Here is a 9,873-nt window from a genome sequence, read left to right as displayed (position 1 = left end):
ACAAGTCCTTGTGGGTCCCTCACTTGTAAATATTTATTAGCTATGCTGGCTCAATGGAACTTCCAGGAATCAGCTGCTAGGGTGCAATAGCAGGAAGAACTTGCACATTTATGCTCCACTTGGGAGCTTCCTAGAGGCACCTGATTGGCCACCATGGCCCAGAATGCATGACTAGATGGATCTAGGAGGGCAGTTCTTATTTTCTTATTCACCTTCCTCTCCACTGGTGTGGGATCATAACAGGGTGAGTATATGTGACAGAGGCCTCAGAAAAAATTGCATTAATGCAGGAAACATCTCATGAATTAGCATTTAGAATGTTAGGATTTGGATATCCACAAGAGACTTTCTCCCACCTTTAAAACTTGGGAGTCTGATTCCTCCCCACCCTTTATAACAGAAAATATGACTAGCACACTGGGAAGAGTCCATACTTCCCTTCCCCAACCCAGCCAATGCTATCCATCCTGTACATGTTGACTTTGTCCCTTTACCTGTTCTGCCTGAGTGACGCCAGTCTCTGTGTGCGCATGTCCTAATCAGCTTATTTGGTGGGATCAAATGTGAATGCTTTCATGTGTTGGGAGGAAGTGAGGGGTTCCAAGAGAGATGGCAGCTTGTAGTAATGTCAGCAAAAAACAGGGCAGAGCATTGGATTCAGAATACAATATCACCACAAAACAGGAGACTGAGTATGGAACTACTGCTTCGTGATTCCTTGCAGTACACCTTCTCTCGACTTGTGGCACATTGTTGTCTGGGTTGCATGGGTTGCTAAAACTGCGCGCATTATAGATGTGCAGAACAACAAGAACTGGGGTAAAGCTTGTCGCCACAGCCTACAAATAGCCAGAATTATTCCTTATAGCTCCAGCTCTGGTATATTCACAGTGCAGTTATATGCCGAGTTACTCCTGCAGGCTTCCTCTTAAATGAGCATGTGTGTCTATTCTAAGCAACCCTTTCTGAAGCAAAGGAGTTCCAAAATGAGCAGGGGGCAGTATGTGTGATAGGATGCTAACAGTTCACAGTGGCACACGGGACGGAAAAGGGGAGAGGGAGAAGGAAGCTGGTGCTCCCACCATGGATCCAGTGACAAGAGACTCTAGAGATGAAAATGCAAGCAGCTACTCAGGGAAAGGATTCTAAGAGGTCAGTGATCAGCTACTGTCATACAGGTAGGCAGGCCCATGGTAGCTTTGCCATGGGTGAGTTGCACAAACTGGCTGGCCACTATAACTGACCTGGAGAGTTTAGTTCCCCTTTGAAGGGGAAGCATCGTTAGAAAACCATCTGACACTGTGTTTTACCAGGCAGATTGATGAAAGATTTTGGGAAGTGCTGGGTAGGAGACTGCAGCAGCCTGATGACCCAAAATATCCCCTTTCCTCCTAATCCCACCCCGACTGGCTTTTTTGGAAATTGTCAGCTTGTAGCTCTATGGGGTACCAGTCTGGCAGCAGGCATGAGCCTCTTCCTTACAGGTAGGTGAGAAGTATTTTAGGGAGGTGGGAAGCACAGCTTTGCCTGAGCTGTGTCCCCCCTCCTGGGCTGGCTGAATCCTGTGCAATGAGCCTTTAAGAAGCTTGGCCAGGCAATCCTTTGTGTATCAACAATGCAAACCACTCAAGGGAAAGCCACCCTTTTGGAGCACTGCAGAAGCCAGGTACTGGCAATGCATTATGATCACAAAATACCAACAGCTACAATGAATCTTTCCTCCATACAGCTGGAGAGAACCAGCCAGGACCTTTCATATCAGTGCTCCCATGGTGCATTGCGGATTCCTCTTGGATGATGAGCAAACAGCCCACTGTCCCCATCTCCCAGGTGACAGGAGGCATTTAATGTAAACCCACCAAATGGCTCTTCTTCCATTATGCAAATTGCCCTCTGTCATAATGTAATTAGAACGTAATGCAGTGTTCGTCTCCCCAGGCATGTCAAGCAACCTTGTCACAGCAGAGAAGCAGGCAGTCCACCACGGAAGCCATGTACAGTGAGCGACAAGGACAGTGGCAGCAATTGTGCACTGTGGCCATTGTGGATGGGGTGCCAGGGGAAGGCACTTTCTGTGCCACAGAGAAGATGTGTCTCTCTGAAACTGTTTGCATTGGAATGGTAAAAGTGCAGTCCACAGTAAGTATGGCATGGCCAAGCACTGAATCATACCTCTAACCTGCTGCCACACCTTACTCAACATGAACACCTGTGAAAAGTACTGGGTTCGCCGCATGGAGGACTCGGACAACGACATGCTGTAGCACACGTTTATTGTACTTCACATAGACAAAGACTAACTCTAACGGCCAACAGGGCCAACTATATACATATCCACCAGCCACCCCACCACTCCCATTGGAGGGTTTAAATGTCCCGCCAAGGTGGCTATTGGTTGGGGCTGGGGAATCCAGGATCCGAAGTTTCCTTTGTTTTCGGATCCAAGCTCTGGCCTGTCCGCGGACCCCTGGAGGCGGTCCACGTACATAACAACCTGCATGCTCTCAGTCTGGTGTCATACATATCCTGCTGTCAAACTCAGTGTGAAGGCAGCAAGTTGGGATTTTTGAAATGGCTCTTTATTTGCCGTTTGTTGTGATTAAAAATCTGGGAGCCCTTGCTGAAACTGAACCAGTCTGGTCCTGGTCAGTGTCCGGATGAGAGACCACTTGGGAGCACCCTCCCCCCGTGTATGTTGTCCTGGGTTCTATTGAACTGAGGAGACCTGAGTTCAAATTCCTACTTGGCTGTTGTGTCCTGACCTAGCTAGCCATGTGCTCAATCCAGTTTCGGCCGGTTCCACATGCGGTCAGGTGAGGTACCTGAGCTTCGCTTCCAAACACAATAGACGTTCGGATCCTAGTTCCCAGCCAATCTGGAACCTAGGCTCCCCAGGAATAATCTAATCAGTGTAAATAGACAATTCACAGGTGTGGGGTGGGTGTGGGTGTGTTTTCCTTGGGGCATATAAGCCGGCCTGCGAGCCAGCTACTTTGTCTTGTTCTTCTCCAAAAAAATTATGAGAGCTGAATTCACTAAGTAAGTCTCAGGACTTTTCAGTGGCCATGCCAATCACTGGGTGATTTGGGGTTAGTCATCCTTTCACCTTGGCAGGGTTGTGAGGATAAACTGGAGGAGGGGTGACCTATGTAGGCAGCCTAGAAGGGAGAGAGAAAAAATGTAACAGGTGCATATTGAAGAAAGGTCAGATGTGTACTGAAACAGCAGGGAATAATTAATTCCCACCTCCCTTATGTCTCCTTCCTGCTAGGCAGAAGCAGTAAAAAAAGAGCACACGGAAGCCCCACCACAATGTCAAAATATTAGATTCAGACAAACAGCAAACAGACAGACACCTCTCTGACCTGCTTTTAATTTGCCCCAAGCAAAACCAAGGGGTTACAGGCTCATCGGTCTGGGTGGAACACCTGTAATGGAAAATTCCAGCTGGAGAAAGGTTGCTTCAGAAAACTCTAGGGGAAAACAGAAGACAGAGGAGTAGCTGGAAGAGGAAAACTTGGAGCAAAACACCCAATCCCTAGCCACTTGCACTCTCTTTGGTCCAAAGAATCTTGAAAGCCCATTTGATCAGAGGTTCTGCATTCATGATCTTGGGTGGGCAATCCCTTACAAAGCAACACTTGGTGCTCCTCCGCATCCTCCAAAGGGAAACGTATGGAGGAATTCCCATGTTCTGGGGTTTTTAAGAGAATTGGCAAAGTTCTTATCTATCTCCTCGGACTGAAGGTGGAGTTGTATTTATTGGTTCTATTGCATTTTAACTGTGCAAGCCGCCTTGAGCCAGTGCTGCACCAGCAAGGCGGGATATAAATTGAAATTAATAATAAATAATAAATAATAATAATAAATTGATGTGCAGCTGGCATTTCCCCCATCTGGGAGAAATTACCAATCCATAGTAAACAGGTTTGGAGAAGGGGGAGATTTTCACACCTTCCCCAAAACTCATATGGTTCTTCCTGGGGACAAAGAGGCTGGCAGAATTGGATGAGCAGTTCTGAGGGAATTTAACTTGTTTGACCTGTTTTCACCTGCACTGGAAGAAACGTTATTTAAATGGTCTGCACTGGATACATTGCTTGCTGCTGGCAATTACAGTTGTTGGCACCTGTCTTGAATCACAAGATTCATCAACTGTGGCCATGGATGGGGCCACAAGGCTTTGCATGAGGATGGTATTTGAACAATTCAAAAGAAAATAGGGCAATGTTTTTTAAACTCTTTGCATTCTGTCCATGGCATCCATCGATGAGGCATCCGCTGTTGCTTGTGATGCAATTGGTTGCCGAGGGATAACTCTCAGGAGGGTAGTGATCCCACAGGAGAATCTGGCCCCGATTGGGGCAGATTGTTTGGTTGTTGGTACAAGCATAGTTGTCAGTGTGAGTCCTGCATGCAAAACATCCTTTTATTATCGTTGCGCTTGAAAATGTTAACAGCAGTTTACTTCAGTGAGGTGAGGGGGGACAAATTACAACTCCCACGAGTCTGTGCAAAGACACACATGTGCCAGTTGCTTCAGCACCAGAGAGTTCAGCAGCCATTGATATTCAGACTATCGGACTGGCTTATAAAGGTACCAGTCAATAAGAAAAGGAATCCTTTATTTTGATATTCTTTTAACAATTCTTTAAACAGTTGGAAATGGCATGTACCAGGAGGATGTTTAATGAGATTAATCATTGCTGCACATGGGCAGAAACAGCATTTCTATGGCAGACAGGTCTGAACTCTTTGAACCTGTTGAACACTCAGCTCTGGTGATTATTGACATGCATGTCTAGGTTATAATAAGGTAGAAAGCTGTTACTGAGTGTAGATCAGAATGATCTAGTGTCATGGCTGTCATGCTGAGTGGTTAATGATCTTACATCCAGGTGGTAAACTACCAGGTGATACTCTTTGTACATAGTTAGAGTAGTTAATTAGTCTTACCTGTTAGTGATTGGATGGGATATGTATATATACTGTAAGCTTGATAAGCTGGGTTGGGAGACTTGGCTCTCTCCAACTGAGGTATGTTATGTAACAGTCTGTAGATTATCTGTGTAAATAGTCACCATTATCTCGCTAGTAAACTTTCTGCACCTTTCACTACCAGTTGGTCTCCAGCTTCCTTATTTACCACACCCAATAGTGATGGCAACAAGGAATTCTGTTGTGAGCCAAACTGGTGGAGGCTGGGGCAGATCAAATTACTCTCGGGATTTTTTTTTCTGCAACAGCTAAATGCCTACAGCTTTCCAAAGCTGCCGTCTCCTTTACTGGAGAGAACATTAACTGCACTGAATCAGACCCTGGGTACTTCTAATTCATTAATTGGTCTCTAACAACAGCCTACCCAAGTCCTCTGGAAATTCACATGGAAGGGCATGAAGGTGCTGGCCACCCTTTGTCGTTTGGCCTCAATGTTCTGGTACTCAGAAATATACTACCTCTGCACATTTATCTATTGCATGTGAGTAGACCATGATGTGAGTACACCTATTCAGAGGCTGTGGTCACGCACACTAAATAGTCCACTATTAGTGGCAAAATCCAGTTGGGAAGTGGATTGAAAGTGGATTGTTTAGTGTGTGTGACCACAGCCGGAATCAAGAGCTTGGCAGGAAGGAGAGAATGCATTTGGAGATGTCTTGAGCTCTTAATGAAAAAAGAGAAAATTATATTGGATTCTCCAGGGGCAAAGTGACTTGCTGGGGTAATAGACAAAGGTGAGTTTGCTACGGCACCAAGTGTATTGAAATGGATGGGAAGCCTCCTTCCCTGTCTTAGAAATGAGACTGATGGGTTTTTCCTTTCCCCTTTTGGAAGAGTAAAGTACGGTATGTTACAGATAACCTGCTCCCCAGTTGCTAAGCAACAGATCTCATCTCTTACCTGCTAGAAATGTACTGGGAGAAAACTGAATGAACACACAGTTCCTCTTTGACTGGAAGGCGCTGAATGTGTCTCATTGAGAGGTTATTGTCAACAGCAGGGCAGATGTAGCCTAAACATGCACAAGCCTAATGAGGATAATGTCAAGTTGCCCATCATGTGCTGCTCTCCCTCTTGTCTGTCCCTTAATGGAAAAAAATATTGATGGTGCCTTGAAAGAAATAGAAAAATGCTGGGGTTACGAATTTAGTTCTTGACCTGATCAAGCTCAATGCATTTTGCTCTTCAGGAGGGTACAGTCTCTACATCACTTCTTGTATATTATCCAGAATATCTCAGGAACTACATAGCATGTCTTTGGAAGTGAAACAGTTCTATGAAGTCACTATATCTCTGCGTACATACTGGCAATGGGGTTGTTGTAAAGATAAAGGGGTTGGAACCCTATGAGGAAAGGTTAAGGCGCTTAGGGCTCTTTAGCTTGGAGAAACGACGGCTGAGGGGTGACATGATTGAGGTTTATAAGATTATGCATGGGAAAGAGCAGGTAGAGAAAGAAGTACTTTTCTCCCTTTCTCACAATACAAGAACTCGTGGGCACTCCATGAAATTGCTGAGCGGTCGGGTTAGAACGGATAAGAGGGAGTACTTCTTCATCCAAAGAGTGATTAACACTTGGAATTCACTGCCACAGGAAGTGGTGGCGGCTACAAGCATGGACGGCTTCAAAAGAGAAGAAGAGAAGAGAGAAGAAGAGATTGGATTTATACCCCGCCCTTCACTTGGAGTCTCAGAGTGGCTTACAAACTCCTTTCCCTTCCCCTCCACGCAACAGACACCCCCTGTGAGGTAGGCGGGGCTGAGAGAGCTCTTGACAGAAACTGCTCTTTTTCAAGAACAGCTCTTATCAGAGCTATGGCTTGCCCAATGTCATCCAGCAGGTGCAAGTGGAGGAGTGGGGAATCAAACCCGGTTCTCCCAGATTAGAGTCCACGCACTTAACCACTACACCAAACTGGCTTCCCAAAAGGGAATTAGATAAGCATATGGAGCAGAGGTCCATCAGTGGCTATTAGCCACAAGGTATAGATAGGGACTCTGGGGCAAGTGATGCTCTGTCATCTTGGTGCTTGGGGGGGGGTCAACAGTGGGAGGGCTTCTAATGTCCTGGCCCCACTGGTGGACCTCCTGATGGCACTGGTATTTCTGGCCACTGTGTGATACAGAGTGTTGGACTGGATGGGCCTTTGGCCTGATCCAACATTGGCATCTCTTTATGTTCTTATGTTCTTATATCCTGCTTTGAGCTATCCTAGAGGAAGAGCAAGGTTCATATAGGATATATAAAATTTAAAATGATATACATATTCCTTTCTCAGACCAACCATGTCCATAGGAGTGCTTTAGTGAAGTTTGGAGAAATAACTAAGTTCATAAACTTTGCAGCCCTTTTGGGTGGTGGAAAGTACAGCCAAGTCACAGCTGACTTGTGGAGATCTCGTAGAATTTCCAAGGCAAGAGAGGTTCAGAGATGGCTGGGCCACGGCCTGCCTCTGCACAGAGACCCTGGACTTCCTGGGTGGTCGCCCATCCAAGTACCAATCAGGGCTGATGCTGTGTAGCTTTTGAGATCTGATAAGGTCAGGGCTTGCAACCAATGCCCCCTCTATGCTGTAGAGTCTTGTGAGCAAAGACTCTACTTTGTGAGCTGCTGCTGGCATTAAAGTTGTGAGCAGGTGATTTGGCTAGTCAAGTGCATAAATTTGTTTGCTCTGGAGCTCCTGAGCGAAGACAAAAATGTGTGAGCCAGAGCCTAAAAAAACTGTGAGCTAGCTCACTCTAACTCAGCCTAGAGGAAACACTGCTTGTAACCCTTGTTGTTGTTCAGTCGCACAGTCGAGTCCGACTCTTCGCGACCCCATGGACCAGCTCCCGCCAGGCCCTCCTGTCTTCCGACGTCCTCTGAAGTTGGCTCAATTTCATGTTCGTTGCATCTATGACACTGTCTAACCATCTCATCCTTTGCTGTCCCCGTCTTCTTTGACCTTCAATCTTTCCCTGTGATCCCCCGCGATCCCCCCCGAAATGACCTCTGACTAGCACCCGTCTGGATTCAGATTCAGAATTTGGAATTAGGACCCTTTGGATCTGGAATTCAAAATTTAGAAAATCTGGAATTTCCAAATATCTGGAACTCCACTGAAGTCAATAGGCATAACCATTTCTCACTTTTTAAAGAACACAAAAAGTCAAACTACTTTTTACAAGGCTTCCTCTGGCCTTCTGACCCTTTCTGAGTCCCTTTGCCTCAAGCAGTTGAGAAGATGTGGCAAGTGCACACAGCAACAGCCACTATTGCCAGGCAGCAGTGCCAGGTGATAGGAAATGACTGAAATCTGGGCATGGACCTGGAACAATGCAAATGCAAAATGGAGTAATTATGAACTTTGTGGGCATCCAGAAATTGCTGGTAGCATTGCCAGTTGACTTGACTGGAGGCTGAGTGCTTGTTTGTCTACAAGTGATCCTTTCCCCATGTAGTACTGAGAGGTTCAGAGGCAGTACAGGATGACCTTGAGGGTTCTAGAGAAAAACGTGTCCCTCTCTGTTCCGGTTTCTAGATCCAGGAAGATGGACAAAACAAGCATAACATCTGTCAAGTCAATTCCCCTCACAGAACCAATGAAGACTTTTGATGGTTGCCTTACTGTCTCTGGGTCTCCCTGGGCTGGTGACCCAGGACCAGTGTTCTTTTCTGGGAGGGCAGAAAATAGGGTGGGGAGATATTCCAGATGGATAGTTGTGCTAGTCTAGTGCAGTCAACAGAGATGGGGAACACCTTGAGGTCTAGGAAATGTTTTGTGGTGCAGTCTTTTATGGACCAATGTGCACTGTCAGATTATAGCTGACAAATAAATGTAAAAATGAGTATAAAGAGGAGGAGGTAGAAGGGAGAATGTTGTTACAAAGTGAATCCAGAGGCCCAGCAGTTCCAAATTACATTAGTCAGTATCCTAAGCAGAGTCACTCCCTCCCTTCTAAATCCTTAGAAGTCAGTAGGGTTAAGAGGTGTAACTCTTGCTCTGGATGTCTTTATTTGGCCTTCTGGGCTCACTTTGTAACAGCGTTCAATGTGAGCGGAATACAAATAGAAACGAGATCCAATCAGAAAGACAAACGATCCAGTCAGAATGGATGTAGACCTCTCCCAGCTGATGATGCAATTAGTCAAGTCAGCTTCTTTTGTGTACAAGAGAGAAGATTACTCTTTGAGGTTAGCAGGCCCCTTCCATTCTCTGTGCGGCCTGTCTGATGTGGTTAAATCTGCATATGAATCTCAACTTAACAGTTCCAGTAGGAGTCTCCCATTGAAATGTTTTTGCTGAATTATTACCGCTGTGAAACATTTTCATCTGGACAAGGCTTGGCAAGCACCTGGGTGGCCCCAGTCCCCCCCCCCCCCAAGTGTGGTCAGGCCATCCAGTGAAGTTTCAAGGTACATTTGTTCCAGAAGGCCCACGGGAACATTGGAAAGTATTTATTTTGCTTGGGATTTGATACTTAGGTAGTAACTTGAGAGCTGTTTTTGATATTTTTGTTATTGCTGTTTTTGGGGCTTTTACTGCTGACATGGCTTGTCCTTTGAATGAGAAAGCACGTCCTCTGTTTTCTAATATGACAAATATGTAGCCAGGGGTCATTTAGTAGAAAAAGAGGTGCAGGAGCTCATTAGCATAACTCATTAGCATAACATTAGCATATGCCACACCCCCTGACATCACCGGAAGTGTGTCAGAAGGCAACACCCACTGCTCAGGCTCCACTGGACTGTTTTGGATTGCTAGCTATTGGGGGGGGTCGTGCAGATCTGTCCTTGTGGAGGAGGGAGAGCTTGTACCTGAATAAAAATTGATCTTAAAGGTTCCACTGGACTGTTTTGGACCGGGGGGGCGGGGGGGGGCTCTGCAACTT

Source organism: Gekko japonicus, unplaced genomic scaffold, assembly GCF_001447785.1.
Source record: "Gekko japonicus isolate JY-2015 unplaced genomic scaffold, Gekko_japonicus_V1.1 scaffold881, whole genome shotgun sequence".
NCBI classification, from domain to species: Eukaryota; Metazoa; Chordata; class Lepidosauria; order Squamata; family Gekkonidae; genus Gekko; species Gekko japonicus.
Note: the sequence above shows the minus strand (reverse complement) of the source record.